This window comes from Sparus aurata, chromosome 23 (genome assembly GCF_900880675.1).
Source record: "Sparus aurata chromosome 23, fSpaAur1.1, whole genome shotgun sequence".
Lineage (NCBI taxonomy): Eukaryota > Metazoa > Chordata > Actinopteri > Spariformes > Sparidae > Sparus > Sparus aurata.
The window spans coordinates 1,997,822-2,021,956 of NC_044209.1; the positions used below are offsets into that span (position 1 = coordinate 1,997,822).

General features: G+C 42.3%; 1 protein-coding gene across 1 annotated transcript in view; it reads right to left on the bottom strand.

Annotated features, from left to right (window-relative positions):
* LOC115576414 (all-trans-retinol 13,14-reductase-like) overlaps positions 1-24,135 on the bottom strand; it is a 72,404-nt gene that overhangs the window by 46,681 nt on the left and 1,588 nt on the right. The window contains exon 2 of the mRNA XM_030409010.1: positions 14,820-14,909. The gene's annotated coding sequence lies outside the window, so the exon portion shown is untranslated. The remainder of the gene's footprint in view (positions 1-14,819; positions 14,910-24,135) is intronic.

Consider the following 24,135-nt stretch of genomic DNA (forward strand, 5'->3'; position numbering starts at 1 on the left):
GCTAAACCTGAGCCCTGGTTCAATGGGAGAACTCGCGCAGCCAGACAGGAGTGCCGCAAAGCTGAACGCAGGTGGAAAAAGGACAAGCTGCATGTGTCTCACCAAATCCTAAAAGACTGCTGGCGCTGCTACCAGAACACTGTTAAAGAGGCCAGAAGAGAGCACCTGTCAAACATTATTGAATCAAATTCTCACAACCCGCGTGTGTTATTTAAAACCATAGAATCTGTTCTTGGCTCACCTCAGCCCGCGTGCACAGAGGAGTCCCCCGAAATGTGCAATAGCTTCCTGCAATTCTTCATTGATAAGGTTGCTATTGCAAGAGCTCTCATTACCACACCTGCATCTGACCCCTCTGACCATGTTCTCTGCTCAGCTGTGTTTGATTTGTTTGAGCCTGTGTCTCTGATGGCTTTAGAAGATGTGGTTGGCCAGATTAAGCCATCAGGCTCTCCCTGTGACATTGTCCCGCCTCACTTTTTTAAAGAGGTTTTCCCTTGTATAGGGCAGTCAGTACTGACCATTATTAACAGCAGTTTATCTTCTGGTGTTGTCCCCCAAAGTTTTAAACATGCTGTGGTGCAACCCCTGCTTAAGAAACCTAGCCTTGATCGTGGTATGCTAGCTAATTATAGACCTATCTCCAAGCTGCCTTTTATCTCTAAAATCCTGGAAAAAGTCGTCCAAGTTCAGTTAAAGGCTTTCCTGGATGACCATGACATCCTGGAAGTTTTCCAATCTGGTTTTAAAACAAGGCATAGTACGGAGTCAGCCTTATTAAGAGTCTTCAACGACATCCTCCTGGCTACTGACTCTGGAGAATATGTGATCCTTGTCTTGATGGACCTAACAGCAGCCTTTGATACTGTGGACCACAATATTTTAGTGTCCCGCTTGCAGCACCTAGTGGGCATTAGTGGCAGCGCCCTGAATTGGTTCAGATCATATCTTGAGGGAAGATCTATGTGTGTACGCCTTGGTGGCTCTGAGTCCCGCTCTGCTCCGCTGTCATATGGGGTTCCACAGGGCTCAATCTTAGGGCCTCTGCTTTTCTCTTTGTATCTGCTTCCCCTGGGTTCCATCCTGAGAAAACATGGCATCTGCTTTCATTTTTACGCTGACGACAGTCAGATTTATGTGCCGCTGAAAAAGAAAAACGCCTGTCTGAAACCACTTCTTTTATGTCTTGAAGACATTAAAGCATGGATGTCGCTGAACTTTTTAAAATTTAATGAAAAAAAGACAGAAGTGATGATTTTTGGTCCGAGCGGCTCTAGTGAACCCCCCCCTGTTGACTTGGGCCCTTTGGCACACTATATGAAGCCAACAGTCTCAAACTTGGGTTTTAAGATGGACAGTGATTTTAAACTGGACCGGCAAATTGGTGCAATAGTGAAGTCCAGCTTCTTTTACCTGAGGCAGCTGGCAAAGGTGAAGCCCATTCTTGCACAAAAGCACTTTGAAACAGTAATCCATGCCTTCATTACATCTCGGCTGGATTACTGTAATGCACTTTATTTTGGAGTCAGCCAGTCCTCCCTCACACGTCTCCAGTTAGTCCAGAACGCTGCTGCTCGCCTCCTAACTGGAGCACGTAAGAGGGGGCACATTACTCCCATTCTGGCCTCCCTCCACTGGCTGCCTGTGCATTTTAGAGTTCATTTTAAGATTCTTTTATTTGTTTTTAAATCTTTAAATGGTCTCGCCCCGCCTTACCTCTCTGAGCTGCTCCATCACTACGCTCCTGCCCGGTGCCTCAGGTCAGCTGACCAGCTGCTCCTGGAGGTACCGAGGTCTAAGCGGAAGCTCAGAGGGGAAAGAGCCTTTTCTATCGCCGGTCCCAAACTTTGGAACGCCCTCCCGCTCCATGTCAGACAAGCCCCCTCACTGTCCATTTAGTGTTTTAATGTCTTATTGTTTTTATTGTTTTTATTGTTTTAACATTTTTATTATTTTATTGTTTTTTTTTATTTTTTATTTATTTTATTCTATTTGTTGTTTCCTATGTTTTATGTACAGCACTTTGTCCCAGCTGCGGCTGCTTAAAGCGCTTTATAAATAAAGTTGAGTTGAGAGTTGAGTTGAGGATCAGGACACTATGAGCCTGATAGACTCCGCTCTTGTCACTCACTTGTCACTCACTCCCAACTTACAAGGGATGTTGGTGCAGTGATGTCATCTGCCATGATGTCCAGGAGGCAGATTTGGTTGGCGCAGACATCCCTTCCAGAGAACATTAGGAAGGAGCTCACAAACATGCCAATTGTGCCTGCACGCGTTTTTCATCCTGATGCTCAGGGCGTGTTGGACAAAGCTGAACAGTCTCGCCGCACTAGAGATTGTGTGCGGCGCACCTTTAGCAGAACCACGGCTCCCAGGTATGGTTCTAGGGGTCCCCAGCATTCAAACCATCCCCCTGGCGCTCGCCAGGAGCCGTGGTGGCAGCATGCTGGTTTCCCGGCCTCTGGTAATACACAACCGCCGTCACGCCGGCAGCAGCGGTTTCAGCCCCGTCCTCCCAGTAAAGAGGGGTCCCACAGGAGACACCCCCCCAGGGGTACGGGACGACAGGCTGGGGCCCCATAGGGGTGGGGGGTCGGCCGCCGCAGTTTCCTCCCAGCTTTGCCTGGACAGCTGGGAAGAAAGGGTTTTGGACCCCTGGGCGCTGGCTACAGTGTCCACAGGGTACAGGATCCCGTTTCGGCGGCGACCCCCCCCCTTTCTCCGGGGTCCGTATGACCACGGTCAGGGACCCAGTCCAGGAGAAAATTTTAGCAGGGGAAATTGTGACCCTTCTACAGAAGGATGCAATTATGAGGGTAGAGCCAAGCGAACAGCTCGCTGGCTTTTACTCTCTGTACTTCCTCGTGTCAAAAAAAGATAGAGGCCTACGCCCCATCTTGGACCTCAGACGCTTAAATGCCTTCATAAAGGTTTTGCCCTTCAAGATGCTGACCACGAGTCAGATCTTGGAGGCTGTGGAAAAGGGGGATTGGTTCACATCAGTAGATCTAAGGGACGCTTATTTCCACGTGCCCATCTGCCCAGACCACAGACCTTTTCTCCGCTTTGCCTTCCAGGGACGGGCCTACCAGTTCAAGGTTCTCCCATTTGGCCTTTCCCTCTCACCAAGGGTCTTTACCAGGGTCATTGGAGCAGCTCTGCGCCCTCTCCAGCTGTCGGGTATGAAAATCCTCCCGTATTTGGACGACTGGCTGATCTGTGCCCCATCCCGCGACCAAGTTCTACGGGATACGGGTTTGGTTCTCTCCCACATCCAGTCCCTGGGGCTCAAAGTGAACTGGACGAAAAACCAACCTGGAGCCAGGTCAGCAGGCGGTCTTTGTCGGGCTGCGCCTGGACTCTGTCGCAATGTCCGTGTCACTCACCTCTCAGAGGGTGGGGAACATCCTGGCCCTTCTGTCCCATTTTCGCCTCGGCAAGAGGCTGTAGTTGGTCCAGTTCCAGAGGCTGTTGGGCATGATCTCGGCTGCAGTGGCTGTTGTTCCTCTTGGTCTCCTCAGGGCTTGGCCTTTGCAGAGATGGTTCAATGCTCTCGGCCTCCACCCGAAATTGCACAGACGTGCAAAGGTTCGGGTGACACGCACGTTTCTCCGGGCTTTGCGCCCATGGAGAGACACGAGGCTCCTTCTCCAGGGTGTCCCCCTTGGGAATATTCCTTCGAGAAGGACGGTGGTAACCACGGATGCCTCCCTGACAGGGTGGGGAGCAGTGTGGGAACACAGGATGGTGCGTGGTGTCTGGGAACCCCCTTGGGGGGAGAAGCACATCAACGTCTTGGAACTGAGGGCAGTTTTCCTGGCGTTGAAGGCGCTCCTTCCTTCCATCCAGGGCAGGCATGTCCTGGTACGCACAGACAGTTCCTCCACGGTATTCCATGTGAACCACCAGGGGGGCACCAGGTCACTGCGTTGCCTCCAGGGGGCGCAGACACTTCTGTTTTGGGCAGATCAACATCTAGCTTCACTCAGGGCAGTCTACATTCCCGGTGTGGCGAACCGGGCAGCAGACCTCCTGTCCAGGACGGGCCCTCTCCCAGGAGAGTGGAGGCTTCACCCAGAGGTGGTGGCCCTCCTGTGGGCTCAGTTTGGCATGGCCTGCGCCGACCTGTTCGCCTCTGCGGAGACAACACACTGCAGGATGTGGTTCTCCCTAATGGGCAGGGGGGGCCCTCTGGGTCTGGATGCTCTGTCTCACGAGTGGCCAGACGGGTTGTTGTACGCTTTTCCCCCACTCCCGTTGATTTCCCAGGTGCTCCACAGGGTCACTATGGGCCGTTACAAGGTGCTGCTGATAGCCCCTCGTTGGCCGAGGAAGCACTGGTTCCCCAGGCTCCTTCGCCTTGTCCACGTTCAACCCTGGGCCCTACCGGGCAGGGTGGACCTCCTCTCACAGGCGGGGGGCCAGATCTGGCATCCCAGACCTGCTCTTCTGCAGCTCTGGGCATGGCCCCTCCTCAGTCCCGGCCTCAGGGATTAGATGAAGCTGTTCTGAGGACTATAGGACATGCCTGAGCCCCCTCCACCCGTGCCAATTATAGCCAGAAGTGGAGTGTTTTCCTGACATGGTGTCAACGCGCACAAATTGACCCATCTATGTGCCCCATTGAGCTGATCTTCCGTTTTCTCCAGTCTCTCTTGGACTCAGGGAGGGCCGCTAGCACCATTAAAGTATACACTGCTGCTATTTCTTTCTTTCATGAGGCAGTGGGTGGGGTTACCGTAAGCAGGCACCCTTTGGTGTCGCAGTTCGTTAAAGGGGCCTGTCGCCTGCGTCCGATCAGGTCCCCCAGAGCTCCATCGTGGGACCTCCCGTTGGTGCTGAGGTCCCTGACTCAACCCCCGTATGAGCCCCTTGATCAGTCCACCCTCAAGTTCCTGTCCCACAAAACAGCTTTCCTCTTGGCTATATGTTCAGCTAAACGAGTGGGCGAATTACACGCTCTGTCTGCGAGTAGGGATTGTTTGAGGTGGAAGGCAGATGACACTGGCGTGTCTCTTTGGCCGAACCCTGCATTTCTGCCTAAGGTCGTAAACCCTCAGACAGTGAATCAGGTTATTGAGGTCAGTGCTTTTCGACCTGACCCTAATTTGTGCCCTGTGCGGGCACTCAGCACTTACATTGCACGTACTCAATCTCTGAGGAGCTCGCATTCGCAGTTGTTTGTGTGTTTCCGTGCTGACAAGCTGGGCCTCCCCGTGTCGAAACAATGTCTGTCCCGCTGGGTTGCCAATACTATCTCTGAGGCGTACTCCATGCAGGGCCTCCCGGCCCCGGGAAACGTGGTGGCCCACTCCACCAGGAGTGTAGCCACCTCCTGGGCTGCTCTGCGGGGGGTCCCCTTTTCTGACATCTGTGCAGCAGCTTCTTGGAGTGCTCCCTGTACCTTTGCCAGATTTTATAGGGTCAACGTGGCGTCGCCCTCTCCACTGGGCTACGCCGTGCTCTCGGCTGCTGGACGAGGAGGGGTGGAGTCCTCGGTTCCTTGCGACGCTGATGGTACTAGTCATCCAAGGTGAAGACCGTGGTGATGGTATGAGTGAGGTCGAAATAGATCGCAAGTTATGACTATAACTATGGATCTATGAGACCGAATGATGACCGTCACCATCTCTTGTCGCTCAGAACGGGCTGAGGCGTTCCAGGCAAGAGGGAGAGGCGTGCTCACCTGGATGCTTTTGTAGGCGGCGAGTCAAGCCTCCTTAAGGTCAGTCACATGACTTTGTTGTTATATGGTCTCGAGGATAGGGAGATGATGGTATCATTCAAGGTGAAGACCGTGGTGACGGTCATCATTTGGTCTCATAGATCCATAGTTATAGTCATAACTTACGGTAGGTATACAGAAATACAGAAATAAATAAATGTAGGTGAACAGAAATACAGAAATAAATAAATGTAGGTGAACAGAAATGTATAAATAAATAAAAAGCATTTATTCTTTTATTTATACTTTTATTTATTTATTTATACATTTATTTCAGCATTTATTTATTTATTCATTTATTTATGCATGTATTTATTTATGCATGTATTTATTTATGCATTTATTTATTTATACATTTATTTCAGCATTTATTTATTTATTTATTTATGCATTTATTTATTTATTTATACTTATGTCAGGTTTGGTCCTCCATAAATGTGAGCCACCGAGGCATGCGGATCAGGTACATCAGCTGGAAAGTCAGCCACAATTTCCTTAACTTCTCTGAAATCATGCGCAAAGAGATAAGAGTCATCTGATTTCTTTACAGGCAACAACGGTGTGTTGCTTTGGGGATCCTGAGTTATCCTCCAGACATTCTTTTGTAGCAGCCCTTTAATTTGTGGTGAAATCCCTTGGATCGCCTCCCCCTTCAGTGAATACTGGTTCCTCCATGGAGGCCAGGCTCCGGGCTTGGTTAATTTCATGAGTCCGATGTCAGTGGTGTGTTGTAACCGCGAACACTCCGGAACCTGTAGCAAATCCTTTTCAGGCGATTCGCATCTGAGTTGACACTGAACATTGATTTGTCTGTCAGTTGTCTCTGATTGTCCCAGTCCTTGGGCAGAGATCATCATGTTGATGAATCTCTGGTCTGTAGTATCCCCAAATGGCAGAGTTTCTTTTGTTGGAACAAAAGTGGCTCCATCCGAGTCACGTGGGATACCTCCTTCAGTGTTCTATTATTTTCCAAGATATTCATTTTTGTTTATTTTTATAGTAGCTCCTTGTGGTCCCACAATTATGCAAGCGGAGCTGAGCAGAGTTTGTTTGGATTGTCGACTCCCCCATTCATCTGAACCCGACCAGGCAGCACACCAAAGTACTCGATTCCTCCGCAAGCATGTTCCCTATCTCCTTTCTATCCCTAGTTTTCAAACAACTTCCAGGTAGTTAGCTCTGTCTGCCCCTTCTCTTATAAACAGTAATCTCTTCGCTGAATGGGACTCCTTATGAAAGGGTGTCCAGTCACATATATCTGAGTATTTGGATAGATGATGAGTTATCTTTTAAAGTCATATTATTGAATTAACTAAAAACTAAAGAGTAAATGACCACTGATTTATCACAACCGAGCTTGCTTTACTTTGAACTGTAGAAAACAGCTTGTTGAAGTTACTTTTTTCCTGCTCTTTATTATGTTGATGTCCTCTATGCTGTTTTCTCAGCTTTAGGCAGGGTATCATTCTGCACTCGGTTGTATCGCAGGTGATGGGTTTAGAACTCATCACCGTGTCCTTCATGTCAAAGTTGGATGACCATCATTATCCATAAGGAGGGAACAGTACTGCATCATCTTATTTAAAGGCCCTGCAGCATTTTTATCCGCCTATCTAACCAATTTTTTCAGAAGTTGTAATTTTTCACTTGTTTACGAGTCCTAAATTTAGACATCCCACTATAAGAATCATATTGGGAAAGACTGCTTCTCAAGCCAGTGTCCCTCAGAAGTGGAATGGCTGATAGTCTGCTCTTGAGCTAAACGATCTTATCTCTTTAGATATTTCCAAATTACCTGTTGTTTAATGTTCTTCAGTCTGAAGGTAATTGTGATTGATGATCATATTGTGTATACTCATATTTTATGCTCAGGGCATCATTGGAAAAGAGAGCTTCCCAGAGGAAACGAAAATTGGAAAAAAGATCTCAGTAGTGTCTCATTCATTTCTCCTAGACAACTATGAGATCTATGTGAGACCAAAGTGAGGCTGTGGCTGATTTCTCCTGTTTCTCAATTGTTTCTCCTGAGAAACAGGTGCGAAAAATCTCAACTTTCAAAGGAGATCTCATCAAGCTCTCAATGAAGTTTCAGAATGTCTCCCCAGTGCTGGAAAGGAGCAAGGTTTAAGCAGTAAAGTCTCAAGTCTCACCTATTGCTTCTAAGGAATTTTAGGAGAAACCAATGAGAAATGTTTGAGACCAAAAAAGACTACAACGAGACTGAAATGAGAACTCTCATTGAGCTCCTTTATGGCTATGGAGCCATAAAGGAGCAAGCTTTGAGCATTAAAATTTTCCTCTGGGTTGTGCTCAATTGACCTTCATATCCTTTAAAACAATGTTAAAGACAAGATCATTTACTCCATATAAGGGGTCACCTAAATCAAATTAATCAAGTAGAAATGCGTTTTTTTTAACACTGTGTCACCGTAACTACTATCCAATGGAAATGGAATAAATTTTGCCAACCTCAGAGAAAACCAGTAATACATCACCCTGAAAACACTGTAACATTTCTCAACTCGACTGTCTGTGAGGACACAAGAAAATAAGAGACCTAAAGGTCCACCAGTTCCCACTGAGAACCGACAAACTGTTACTGACGTCTGAGCTAATCTCCCCCTTGTTTATGTCCTTCAACAATTATAAACCAATTCAGCCATCAGATACTAAATTCAAGGTTAAATAAGAGTATAAACTCAAATAATAAAATCACTATTAACAACCTATCATATTATAGTGGGTCAGTCAGTTGCCAAGCTTCACTCGTAATGGTACTCCCCATGTATGTGCAAAACGCTTTATATGTATGTAACTGTTGTAGCATCAAATGTATGTAATTGTATGAGCATGAGTGTTTGCATGGGATTGTGTTTGTGTTTCTGTCTTCATAGAATTATCTCACGGGGTTGTATCCGTGTGTGTGTGTCCTTAAAGAGTTTGTGGATAAAGTCGCACTAGCCTGACCACTGCATGAAAAGTGGGATTTTCGGCCCCGTAAACGCCCGGAAATCTCCCTAATTTTCGGCAGTTAACGACAATTTACAGGCTGTGAACGTGGCGTTTGTCTGTGCCGAAAATTGTCGGAAACGAACCATGACGTATGTGGAGCTCCCGGAGGTGCGAACGCCTCTAATTTGCATATGAATAGCAGCGAAACCACGCCTGGCCAGAGAATGTGTGGGCTGGCTTGAATATCCTCACTCAGTATTGGATGAAACCACTACTCATAAACAAGCAGAATCACTCGTGATTGGTCACCTTGGCTCATTATAAATGTAAACCCCGGTGGGTAAAAAAAAAAAAAAATTATATATATACATATATATATATATATACATATATGTATATATGTATACATATATGTATATATACATATATGTGTATATATATATATATATATATATATATATATATATATATATATATATATATATATATATATATATATATATATATGATTTATTCATTCATTTATATTTATGATATCATCAATGACATGAAAGAATTTACTGAGGAAAGGAACATTTGCCAGGAAGGTGTTGTTTATTCAAAAGAAGAGTTTTATTAGCACAAACACAAACACAGAGCATGTACAAAGCATAATTTGCCCACACAACAAACGGGAAGCTCACAAGAGGCCCAAAATCCTGCAGCACCGCGAACTGTTTCTGCAGACGTCTGTGGTGCGCTGCCCTGTACTGAACGTACGGAATCGTCTCTCATGTGACAGCAGTGTGGCGCAGAGCTCGGTGAGCTCTCGGCTGCGAAAGGACGGAGGTCGCACAATTCATCCAGACACCCCGCCATCTTGTGCCGTCTTCCTCCTCAGACGTCAGGTCTATGGCGGCGCACTTCCAAAGGTCCACCTCATCCTCAGCTAGCACACTGTCTCGCTTCCAGCAGCTGTAAAAACAATCAATAAAGACGAAATCAGTACTGCGCGATGCACTGCGTATGGACACAACACATCTATTATTTAATAGAATAATAGTCACATTGACCAAAAACGGATCTAATCTAATAAATCTTACCCTCTTTGTCCTCGATCGACTCCGAGCTGAACTCCTCACAGCTTCTGCCTGCGATGCAAGATCTGGTTGTTTGTTGTCCTGCGTACTGTCTCGTAATGTCTTACAGGCAGCTGGAAAACAATTAAAAAGACTGGTATGAATAAAGAAACGTAAGTCACAGTAAAATTAAGCGCGGGAGAAAACAGTAACAGTTACTTACACACAATGGCGTCATTATCGGCATCGTGTAAATCTGGACTTGCAGACATAGGTCCGAGCTAACAGGAGGTCGCGGCCTTGTTATGAGGCGAGGTTAGTCTGTGAAAACAAAATGCTCGCAGCGATAAACCTCCGTGTCCTTCTGCGGCAGTGAAGCTCCGTCCGTCGGCGAAATTCTTCGTGGCGACCCGGCAAAGCTTCTCCCATCTGTGCAGACGTCCTCTCGACAATGACCGGGCCGCTAGCCTAGCTCCTGCTAGCTAGCTTAGCCGAACTTGCTTCGTGTCCATTAAAACACACTTCGTTGGACACTTCGACTGCGATTGAGAGTTCAACTCACACACCCACAGCACGTCGTCCGACAACAGTTCAGTCTGTTAGTGATAAAACACGACACTGACGACACACACAGTCCACTGTTAGCTGCTCGACGACATTAACTCTCCGCTCCTTCTTCCTTGTCACTCACGCTCCGGTCTACCCGGAAGTGTAAAAACTCTTACAGGTCATGAACTCTCACACGCAATAAGAATTACTTTTCAACTGCTTTTAAAACATTCAGAACCCATGAAATTATAGAAATACTTTTTTTTTTTTACATTTTAAAATCTTGGTTATCTCAAAATATTTCATGCAAATTTTTACTTCTTAACAACTGGCGTTTTATCTTTAACTTGTTCCCAGGAGAGAGAGAGAGTGAGAGAGAGAAAGAGAGAGAGAGAGAGAGAAAAGAATAAATGATCTGTTTTACATAACATGGCCATTGCTAATGACATACACAGTAATTAATCTAGCATACTTTCATTAAATAAATCCATTCAAGCTAAAATATAAGGGTCTATAATTAGGCTATACTGAGCCTGATCTATTTATACCAGAGATTTTCTTAAAATGAAGTTAACACCTTTTAGAAAAAGGTCACCTGGGGTAAAACTCCCCCTGCAACCCTGATTTGCATTTGTATAGCTCACAGCATTTTCATTTACATGTTAAAGCCTCCCCTAGAATCAGGGGGAGGGGGGGACAACTGCCAAGCAAGGCCCACGTCAATTTCCGTCAATTTACGTCAGTTTTCAGTGTTGCCTGCAAATTGCCGCGTGCAGCCGCAAACCTGAAATTCCACGGCAATCTACAGTGCCGCATACTGACGAAAATCCCACTTTTCATGCAGTGGACACTAGCCTGTGGGTCACACAGGCGGATAAAATCAACCGATGTAACGGGTATCCGGTGACTCTCCTAACTTTAGATGTTATGCCTTCTTTCTTGGACTCTCACGTCCCCGGTGTATAGAATGAAGAGGAAGAAAAATACAAATGAAGACTATTATTTTGTCCATGGAGCAAGCCAAAAAATGTCACTCCTTTATCGTCATCCTAGTAATATAAACGTTGTACAGGTTTAGTTAAACATCACTATCATTTCATCAATGCAGCTCCAGTTTATTTCAAATCACTAAAGCTTTTCACAGTTATATTGATTACCTTGATCTTAAGTGTGGGAGGGGGAGCACCTTTCCTCTTTCAGCGGCGCTGTCTCTGTGTCCGCGCGTTCACACACCAGCTGCTCAGCCCCCCTTCTCTACTTCTCTCTCTGCGGACACGCGCAATCTGAACTCCTCTCAACCGCAGAGATACTGAAGAGATCTGAATCGGCTCATTGTCAGTTATAAATTACCACTTTTATCTGCCAACATTCACACAGGCATTTTAGATCAAAAAATCACGCCTTAAATGAAAGATATTGCTAGACTCACGACCACTATCATTATTTATTAATTTCAATTTAATTATTTGCTCGGAGGTGGTGTCTTTAGAGCAAAATCAATGTGTATGATTTTGTTTTACTCCCTGTACGAAAATATCCGAGCTTTACTACTAAATGGCTTTTGGATAACCCCCAAATTCCCCAATATATTTAGATACTCAGTCCTGTCAATACTGTGGTTTGGTGTTTGTCACACTACTTTAATCATGCATTTTTAGCTGTCTCCTGTCTTTAGATCTTTAAAAATGTATATTTTCAAATTTTGCATCAAATTCTTGTACCGGTACTTCTAGCTTTTAAAATTTTGCTTGCTCAATTCGATTAACTTATCTTTACCTTACCTCACGACTTCCCACTCTAATATGTGGGGCTATAGTGCATAAAGTCCAATTTCATATTTTGACCAGCTACACCAGTCAATCAAATAAACAATTGTCCGTACATCCACAAATGCCTACTCAGCGTACTCATTGAACCTCTCTACTGTTAAACAAATCAATCATCATCCCCAGGTAATCACATCTCCCCCGCTTTATAGAGACAAAGAGCACCCTATTGGACTCCTCAGATACACATTCAACTAGGATGCCTTTAGTCACACAAATCATGTATGTGTGTTTTAATCTTATATTCGAATTTCGATAATTTTTGACTACTTTCTTCATCTTCTCTCCGCCTAATTTCCCCTTAGCTTTTCCTTATTGCTTCTACTCTCTCTTTTATGTGAGTAATAGTGCTATTTGTGCATATAAATAATAACTTTATTAATAGGTATCTCTTCATGCCACCAAGTCCTCCTTTTCTTTCTTAAACAGCCGATTTACCTCAATTAATATATCCTCTATGTGAAATCCTTTATCTTTCACAGCTGTTCATCTCTGTTCTCATGTGACAGCGATGAGACTCACTGTCACCTCTCAGTTGCAGGGCAAAAGTACAACCACTTAATCACACCACATCACTGAGAAGTTAGATAATACATCCCACATTACTACATTCGTATGATTTATTTATGTATTATTATATCTGTTATATATCACGTTATCAATAACAACACTTATGCATTGTATCTGATATATTCTAATAATGTGCATGTATATAGATTACTTATATTCCCTTCTATAGACAAACAATCAGCTTTCCCATCAACTATAAGCTGAATTTCAACCCCCACACGCAGCTTTGGAGGACACAATGGGCACGATCAACACTGAACACTTAATACAACCGGGCCGCCCGCCCGTCATTCCTTTTATGCACAAACACAGACACTTATTCAGCTGAATTTCATGACACCTCCTTCAACTTGGTTTGTTGGACTCAGAGTACGGTAAACCGTCTCTAACAGCCCCCCAAGTGCCATACCACATTGTTTATTTTAAAGTCCACAAGCATCCCGTGGACTTGCCGTATTTTCTATTGTCACAACAGCTTGGTTTGACATAACATTTCTCTCTCATTCTACTTTTTCGTGGTCTTCTGCCCTGGCCAGGCTTCCCTACTCTTTTTTACTCTTTGAGACTGAACCACGCAGAACAACAACTAATGTCTCGCAAGTCCGATAGTGTAAGCTAAACGCCCTGCCTGTCACGTATCTTCAGCGGCTGGTCACCAGTTCTATCACTTCTGCCGCAGCAGTTTCTCTTCTTATCTTCTTTTATTCCTTATTTTCTTCACTTCTCTATTTGAGACAACTTTAGCGCGTAGGAAATAATGACCAATCTCACGCATGTCTTAGGACAATATAAGCTTAGCGTCATACTTTCTACTGTCTGCACCGTATTTCTAATTAATTCATAAATCTCTACCGCATAAGTTTCTCTTTCCCTTAATTTAGAAAATTTAGACAGAACCGTATCATTAAACTACACACCTATTGCCCGTTTCTCCCTCCAATTTGGTCATTTTCAGCCTGACATTGGAGTACTGAACCCAAGACCCCTTGTTTGCCGGCTGGGGTGAAAGTCAGTCTCTGGGCTCCTGCCGTGCGTCCAAGTTGTCAAAAGCGATCCTGCCGACAACGCCACCTGATGTTTCTGGGCTTCCCTCTTTAAAGGTGTCGGCGTGTAGTTCGACAATAAAGGATACTGCGGAGGCAAGGCCGGGTTGAAATAGAGCGATCTTTATTAAAACAAAATCTAATGCCTTGAGTCCGGGTCAGAAGCGGCCGCGTTCTGATATTATCAAATCTCTGGACAAAACAATGCCAAAATGCTTGTCACCTGCTCCATCAAACCTCAGCCTTTGCTCTTACGAGGTTTTTCCAAATGCCACCCCCCTGTTCCTTCTGTCAGGGCCTTTTTAAAGAGTCTCGTCTCAAGGACACCCACTTCTTCTGATTGGTTCCCTTGCCAAATTATTTAACTAACAAAAAGGAGTTTGACCTGTGTTTAGGCATCTGTCATTATTTGGCATGCAGGTCAAGCTTAGCTAAGCACTTAATCGTCTGTTACCTTTGGCCCCTTACAGCTGGAAGCTACCTCCTGGACTTTTATTCACACAATGAAAATCAGATGATCATGATTGAATTCAAACTAAGTAGGTCAGTCATGATTGAATCTAACTTAAGTCAGTCAGAATGTGTTGTCCTCCAGACACCTCATGCCTTTATAGCTCATAGAATTACTTGGATTCCTTTTAAGATGAGATCTTATCATGAACTGCATTATTCTTTGTGACTAGTTACGTCTCATGACTGGGACCCAAATATATGACAATGCACAACATACAGATCAAATGTAGCAGCTCAAAGTATTCTTCAAAACCAAAGGGATGCCACTATTAACTCCACCTGGAGACAGGACCCTATAAACTGTATGGACCTCACAAGTCATATTTGAGGCAGGTCACAGTTCCACACACATACACTCAGATATGAGACTGACCGAAGCTTTGAAAAGCATGTTACAAGGTGGGCCTTAGATATCAGTGTTCCTCTAAACCATGTCCTTATAAAACCATACACTGTCCACATAAACCATGTTACACTCATGCAACTATACACACACACACACAGCCCCGTGAAACATGTTTTCGGTTTTGATATTTTGTCACAAGTAACATCATTAAGCAGTAAACCAGACATAACTTACCTTTACAACCTTGTTCAGAGGTCCAAGCGATAGACCCATCCGATTATTGTCACTCGCAGCTGTCTGGATCTGCTCGTTCTCAGTCACCATCTGTAGCAGATACAACAGAGGAAAGGGATGATGAATTGACATGTACTGGAATGTAATGTAACTAGAGAGAACATAAGAGGTTTGAATAAAAGCCACTATCCTACCATTGATAAAAAGATAGTTTTGCAAGATATAGACAATGTATACAAGATATTAATACAAATCTAGCTCTTATGAAGAGATACGTAGCTACGCCGTCACCGCGACGCAGAAGCATAAACCAAGTCTAATAAGGCAGTGGTGCCTCATACCACTACATAAGTAACGAGTACAGTGCCCGTAAGAAAAGTGTATTCCTATAAAAAAGTGGGAGGTTAAGAAGCTTTTTCATGGATGGCCAAACGAGGCTGTGTTTGAAGGTGGGGCGTCAGGGATATTTAGGTTTGTTGTGAAATCCGATATTCCAGGGTATAATTGGCCGTTTTGGACTATTTTTGATTTTGCCATTATATTTCACCTTAATAACTATTTACTTGGTGTCATTATTTTCAGCACAACCTCACGTGTGACTGTATAGTTATTTTTTTATTTTGACATACTGTATTAACACAATGGACCTAAAATCACAAAAAAAACCATAACATTTGAGTAGAAAAAGTTAGATTTTTTTACTGTGAAAACCACAAATATGTTTAACAAACCATTTTTTTTTCACTTATGATGCAAATATAAATTGTTGTTTGCTAAATTTGTGCATACATTTTAAACATTTACGAAGTTATATGTAACTATTTTCATTTAAATGCAGGCAATGCTCAGGTCTGCCTGTGCTCCTTCCAGCTGAATTAAGAGCTGCACCCCCTGCTCAACATTCAGCTTCTCCTCATTGTTCTGACTCATTAAACAAAAAACCGACTCCACTACACACTAAACACACTACACCAAACACTACATAACACACTAACTACACACTCTAAACACGCTAAATGTCACAAATCTCTCAACTCTCAATATCGCTGTCTATACACCGACCGTCTTGCCTGTCAATCATCCGCCTAGGTCCCTCCCACAACTTCCTGTTCCTCAACAACCAAACTTGCACTTTTGTGACAAAAGTCAGTTTTTACTGTTTCTTACTGCACCAGACACAAAGCAAACGTTACGGCAATGTTCGCGAAAAAGCGTGGCGGACATTATTTACCCTAGGTCCGGTTTTGGACGTGCCAATGCGTCCAGTCCGTCGCCTCGGGAGGTGGGCCGTGTAGCTAGCCGCTAGCTGCTAGCTAGTGGCTAGCTACACACGAACATCCACAGATTCCGATTCCACTTTGTTGTCCGCGCGTCTCCGGATCTCCTCAGATCGAACAGACTCGGTCCGGACTCGTTTAATCTCGTTAATCCACAACAGTCAGTTTAGATGCACAGAACGGGACCGAACCGCCGGCAAAATCCCGGTCCAGCTCGCGCCGCTGCAGGTATAAATCCGCTTGTTTCTTCAGGTATGTCGTGGGCTTGAGCCCAGTGATTGGCTCTGGTGCACACGTGGCCACCGTGTGCAGTGATTGGCTCTGGTGCGCACGTGACTGTGGTGGCTCCGGTGGACAATGCTTGGCGGAATTTGTTCACAGTATCATTGCAGTCCAAGAAAATGCTTAGATGCACACCACTGAACCACGCAGCAGCCATGTTGAAAGTCTCAGGTCAGTGTGATCCTGATCCGCAGAGATATTTGACTAACAGAAACACACACGCACACACACAGACAGACAGAGATTCCTTGCTAGAGAGATGTTACACTAGCAGCCCTACACAACTTGGGTTTATATCACATTGAAAAACATCACATGTACTGCTGAAAGCTACTTCCTCATACTGGTTTTAACTCTTCCATCCTTTCACTGACAGTATCCCAGGCAAGACCTGCTATCACTAATATCCACTGGATATGTGTCCGCTGAGTCACGCCAGCAAGCTGATAGGTTTCACTTTAGTGTAAATTTCCAGCAGGTCCGCTTCGCTGCGTATCTGTTCTGGAGGGCTCCGGACTCCCGTAGCTGGAATTTACACTAAAGTGAAACCTATCTTCAGGACTTCTATTTCGGCGGATGCCAGAGCACAACGCAGCAATTCAGCTCAATTTAAAATTTAACACTTCGTGTTGACACAGCACATAAATCTCAAAAAGAGACAAACACAAGCTCTTCTACTAATCCTTCGGTCGGGGACACTTAGTGTTGTTTTTATGACACATACCAATAGGCGCGTTCAAGTTGAACTCCTGCTGACTGACTGCATCAGCGAGATCTGCGGGCAACTGCAAGGGCTGGGCTACAAACGCTGCTATGAAGTCAGACACTCTCTCTTCCCGTAGACGTGACGTGACTTGGCTGAGCTTGCGGTGTTTGCCTTCTTCGTCTGTGAAGAAGTGGAGGAAATTGAAATTCCATTAATGTTTGAGGAAAATCAACAACGACGGCGATCAGTTTTCTTATCTGATTCTATGGGAACTTTGCTGGCTTTTGCTGGCCATATTAATCTCCTTCAGAAATTATTCAATCTGAGATGTTCAAAATAGTAGTCAACCAAAACATGTAGGCTGAGGGAATAAAGCAGCCGTGTTGCATGCAGATGACCGGGGAACAAGACCTGTGTCAAGCCTGTTTTTGCAGAGAGTGTATTTACCTGATTAGTCATATATATATATATATATATATATATATATATATATATATATATATATATTAGAGCTGTCAAACGATTAATTTTTTTAATCGCAATTTTTTTGGCACATTTTTTTCTGTTCTAAATGTACCTTAATGTATTTTTTTCACGTTCTTTTAACAACATAAGAAAGGGCAAATATGCTTGCTTTATGAAAATGTTTATGCAACACTTAAAATCATGCACTTCAAATAAAAGGCTAAAAAAATATCCCCTCACCCTAAATGGGATCAAAACATGGTGGATGTCTGCTTTTGGCGAGGGGGGCTCTCTGCATCTGCCATGTGTTTGGCTTGCAAATGATATTTGAGACTCGACGTACTTCAATGGTAACTCATTTCATGTCGACAGTACGTGCAGATAACTTTTGTCCTATCGACCGAACCATCTGGCCGTGTTTTGAAAGTGAATTTGCCGTTCATAAGTCCTTTCTCCATTTACTTTCACTTTTCAGACCACCGTGTTTTTCCCGAACGCCAACCCTGCTTCTTCTTCTTCTGATTCCCTTTCTTATTCATCTGCCACCCTCTGGATCAAGACTACGGGTGCCACTGACGGCCGTAAATCAAACAATGCGCATTTCTCTTATTTTTTAATACCGAGCGTTAATCGCGCGTTAAAAAAATTAACGGCGTTAAGAAGTTGAATTAACGAGTTATTAACGCGTTAACTTTGACAGCCTTAATATAAATATATATATATATATATATATATATATATATATATATATACACATATATATATATATATATGGACAGTTCATATTTAGAGAATATGAATGTTTGTCACAATAACAACTTCAAATTTGGATATTTTGTAATTGCTTCACTTCAAACGGTCACACAGTGGCTCATTAATGGTCCAACTGGTTTATCAAGAGTAGACGAATAGCCTAAATGTTCTCTTACTGTAAATGCTCATGTTCTGTTTTCCTTGTAATGTCACCATTAAATACATTTGAACTTTGTCTATCTGGTACATTATAGTAAGTCTTGCCCAATAACAATACAATACAATTACAACAGTAATTAATTATTATGATGACAACTGTGCTTAGGTGCATGATTATATCACAGCTGAGGGGAATTTGCTGACTACATCTAACAAATAAGCATAACTTTAGACACATAAGATGATGCATTTTCTTGCAACATTTTTTACAATGAATTAAATACATTTCACTGAATGAATGAAATACAATAATCAGAACAAATGACTGAATCAGATGCCTTGTCCCGCTGCACCATCTCATCACACGCCAAATAGCTCAGGATAATTTTTTGTATTGTTAATGACGGGAACAGAAAGGGTTAATAAGAGTACAGATAACACTGAACACAGCAGGTAACCATCATCACCCTAAACTGACAGAACTGAGCAGGTTATTGACGACATTTTTCAGGGTTGTTGCAATACATGAAGGATTTCATAGGTTTATTCATGTTGACTATCCCATAGATGCGGCCACACGGCTGCTACTGATCTAAAAGTGTGTGATACTTGAGTAGAAAAGAGGCACAGGCGCTTATGATATGGAAATTCATCGAAACACACGTCATATACGTCAGCATAGATGAGAGCCAATTAGGGCAAAGTCCTGACGTCATGAAGGTGGGTCTAGGGTCGCGCAGTACCTGGAGAGCAACTGCGCAACTGCTCTGCAGCCACCTTGCTCCCGCGATGACTTAAGGTCATGTGACATCGGATGCAGAGCAGAAACCACTAGGTCATCGTGGACACATTTTAACCAGCATGCAGCACGATTTAGGCAGTGCTGCGCAGCGGGAAATCCTCGGTTTTGCAACGCCAGCTGTCTTTTTTTTTTTTTTTAAACAAACTTTATTAGCATATTGATGACAAGACCCACATGACGAACAACAGATGTACAGGGAGTATTAAGACACAAAAAACAAACAAACAAACAAACAAAAAAAACAAACAAGCACCAATAATACAAAGATTAGATAACTAAATTAATTAATTAATTACTTCATCAAATAAAATAACAGCAGCACCATTTCATCTGGCAGTACAGTACTCGATGTCTTTAAAACTTTTTTATTCTTAGGTACATTACATACAGAATCATACAAAATATTGAGCTCAACCTTAAACAAAGTTTCATTTGGAATAAATTGAAGAAATCTGGCTTTATGAATATGAAATTTACCAAGCAGACACAGCAATTTTATCACATCATTAATTTCCTTATTGTAAGATTCAACACTCAAAAATAAGACCATATCTTCCGTAATTGTGACCAGGATCTTATAAGACTCCCAAATTAATAAAGACATTTGAGTCCAAAAGTTAGTAGAATGGGGGCATCCATAAAATAAATGAGAAAAGGACTCAACGTCTTCTTTGCAGAAGGAACATAAAGGGGACACATCTGGTCTAAACTTGTTGATGAATTAATTACAGGGATAGTATCTATGTAAGAGTTTAATATGAACTTCTTTAACTTTACCGGGGATAAGGAATCTGTTAAATTCGGTCCAGACATTCCTGCTGATGTTAGGAAACATCTCTCTCCAACGATGAAAGGAGTTGGGATATTGACTATGAATAGAAGTAAAAACACTCCTTATATGATTATATGATTATTACAAGAACGTTCCTCAAAAACCTTTCCACCAAGCCAAGAGTGCGGGAATCCTTCCTGAGAAAGGTTCATACAGAAATGATGCCTTAATTAGAGATAGTAATTTAGTAGGTATACTTTTAAGTATTCTGGAAAGCAAAGAGCAAGAGATATCTAATGCTCTTTGTTGGGTGAATTCTTCATAAGTAGCTAGATCCCCAGTATCATTTAGAAGCTCATAAATAAACACAATACCCTGGTCATACAATTCCTTAAAAAATAGGGTTTTATTTTTGTATACAACATGTTGATTATTCCATAAGACACGTGTGTGGGGAGAAGTTGTGTTTGAAAGCGATTTTCCATGAGTCCAGGGCTTGTTTATGGAAATTGTCAAGTTTAACAGGCAATTTACTTGAAATAAAATTACACGAAAGCAAAAACTTTAAACCACCACATTTGGCAAACAGATGATTGGGGATAAAAAACCAGGGGGTATTATTATGTACCAAACAATGTTTTAACCAGTTGATTTTAAATATACTATTAATAGTTTTAAAGTCCACAACATTAAGACCACCTTCTGAGTATTGTCTGATAAGTGTTTTCCTCTTTACATACTCAGTCCTGTTTCTCCAAACGAATTTAAATAAGAGTGAATCAATAGCTGCACACGTCTTCCGATCAACATATAAAGACAAAGCTGGGTATACTAATCTAGATAAACCTTCTGTCTTAGAAAGTAAAACACGACCCATAATAGGAAGGTCTCTTTGTAACCAACAGTTAAAAATCGATTTAGATTTTTCAATTTTTGGCAAAAAGTTTTGAGAGATCCTTTCATCTGTAGATCTGTTTATTGTAATTCCCAGATATTTTACCACTTTTTTCACCATTATGCCATCTATTAAAAGAATGTCAGAATCATGTACAGTCATTATCTCACACTTAGTCTTATTAATAGTAAGGCCAGAAGCAACTGAAAACACTTTTAAGGCATCTATAACAATAGGGACTTGAAGTTCATTTCGAAGAAACAGACAGGTATCATCAGCCAGCTGACTGATGGTGAGAACATTGTCACCTATCTTAATACCTTCTACATTCACACAATTAACAATAAATAAATTAAGAACTTCAGCAGCTATCAAAAATAAGAAGGGTGAAATCGGACACCCTTGTCTTATCCCACGTTTTACATCAAAACGAGGAGAAGTACCGTGTGCTAAGGATACACAGCTATTAATATTAGTATAGAGTGTTCTTATAATATTGTCGAAGTTTTCTCTAAACCCAAAATATTGTAAAGCCTCAAAAATAAAAGAGTGTTCGACAGTATCAAAAGCTTTGTAAAAGTCCAAAAACAAAACCAGTGACTTTTTATCAAATAAATCTGCGTAATCTAAAATGTCTAAAACGAGCCGAATATTGTTAGAAATGTGCCGACCTTTCATAAAACCTGTTTGCATTACAGAAATAATTTCCTCTAGGCATAATTTTAATCTATTAGCATACAGTGCAGCAATAATTTTGTAGTCTGAATCTAGCAAAGTTAAGGTTGCCAGTTATCAAGATAAAGGAGATCTTTACTGGGTTTAGGAATGAGAGATATTAAGCCTTGCTTCATAGAAACAGTTAACTTATTATTTTTGGTGCATTCAACAAAAACGTCCAACAACATGTGTTTTAAATCTTCCCAAAATGTCACATAGAATTCATAAGGTAACCCATCTGGACCGGGACTTTTGTTTGATGGCATTTTTGTAATAACAGACTGCAATTCTTCAATAGTAATTGGACCTTCACAAAGCTCACAGTTCTCTCTGGAGATTTTAGGAATAAACGGGGATACTTTGTCAAAAAAGACACGACAAGACTGAGGGTCAAATGAGGAAGTGTATAACTTCTGATAGAAGTTAGATATAAAAGAAGATATTTCCTTTTCATTTTTAGATAGATTATTGTCAATATATAAAGCAGAGATTTTTTTTGCTTCACCTCGTTTTTTCTCCAAATTAAAAAAGAAAGATAATTCTTTTTCTCCATGTTCCAACCATCTGGCTCGAGATCTTATGAACGCTTCCTTTGCCTTTGTTTGGAAAAAAAGATAAAATTTTTCCCTTAATGAGTGTAATCTCAGTTTATCTTCATCACTTGGAACAGGAATATTCAATAGCTCATTCAGCTCTCTTACATTATCAGCGTAAGTCTTGCTTTGATCTTTGGATTGGTGCTTTCCAAATTGTATTGAGAACTTTTGACATTCAAATTTTAATAACTCCCACTTTAACATAGGAGTAAATCCAGACAGTGATTTGAATTTGTTGATGATTTGCTTAATACCCAACCGATAATCTGAATGTTGGAGAAAGGAAGCATTTAATTTCCAGTATCCAGGTTTGCTGCGACAAAGAGAATTTGAGTTTGAGATATCTATTCCAGCGTGGTCAGTTAAGGGAGCAGCAGTTATATTACATGTTCGGACCAAAGAGGCCAAATTGTCAGAAATAAGCCACAAGTCTAACAGAGATTTTTGGGTGAGATCTGCTTTAAACCAGGTAAAGAGGTTTGTTTCATGTGGGTGTAAAATTCTCAGGGCGTCTAATAGCGAAAGTTTACTACAGAAATCATAATAGGAGTAAAATTATCTTGATTGCCCCTTGCAGGGTATCTGTCTGTACATAAGTTTGGAGCCTCATTAAAGTCACCACCAACGACAACAGATACTGAAGGAAATTTGTTTCTTACTTGCAGAATTTTGTCATACAAAAAATTAAGGAGTGTGACATTGGAGTTCCTTGTATTAAATCCATAAATATTTACCAAAATAAATGTATTATCCCCAGATTTAATTACTACCAAAATCCATCTACCCATATCAGAAGCCTCTGTATACAGAATCTCGCCAGTAAATTTAGGATTGAATAAAATTAATACACCTCCTGAAAAATTTGTACCATGAGAAAATATAGCTTTTCCTCCCCATTGGTTGCGCCAGAATGCTTCATCTTTTGAAGAAGAATGAGTCTCCTGTAAAAAATACATATCCTTATTTTGGTAACTACAAAATAAAAATAAAGCGTTTCTTTTAGTTAGATCTCGTACTCCCCGTACATCAAGAGAAAAACATGAAAAATTAATAACGAACATACGTATACACGCAAAACACAGTACACTGATGAACAATGTTACTTAAACAGTAGTTTCTACTAAAGGTTGCGAAATGTGCAAAACCTGAATTCACAAACCAAAAACTATACTCAGAGTGAACAATCTTAGAAACTGACCCATGTAAACAGTATCACCTTCGTGTTATGAACAAATATAGAAGTATAAACCAATAGAAACATTCTTGGACGGAACAAATTATATGCAAAGCATATGAACAAGTAAAGAGAATGAACGCTATCCTTCTTTAACAATTCAAAAAACATCTTGTATATTCAGAAAAGGGGGCAAGAATGTCAAGACAGCGTAAGATTCAGAGAGTATGCAGCTTATTTTATAACCTACATTTTCCACAATCAAACACCTGCTCATGCAAATACCTCATGTCAAGTCCTCCACAGAGATCCTTTTACCACCAATAATAGCAAAAGGGCCGCTGAAGCCTGCTCTCTTGTTCTGCTTCCTCGCCTCCTCCACCAGCGGCCACAGCTTCGCTCTCGCCTCCCTAACTTGCTGAGTTAAGTCCTCTGATATCTTCACGTTCTTCTGCTTAAGGACCTCAGAATGTTTTGCGTCAGCCCAGACTTGATCTCGGTGAGCTCGGTACGAAAAGCGAACTATGATGCGGCGCGGTGGATGCTGTCCCTCCCTCCTCATCCGTGGTCCCAGTCTGTGGGCAATGTCCACCGTCTTCTGAAGAGAGTCGGCGAGACCAGGTGAGACACGGGAGAAGATCTCAATCACCATCATTATTCTCGTCGTATTCTCGCCCTCAGCCACAGGAATCCCAGATACCTTCAAGTTCCAGCATCC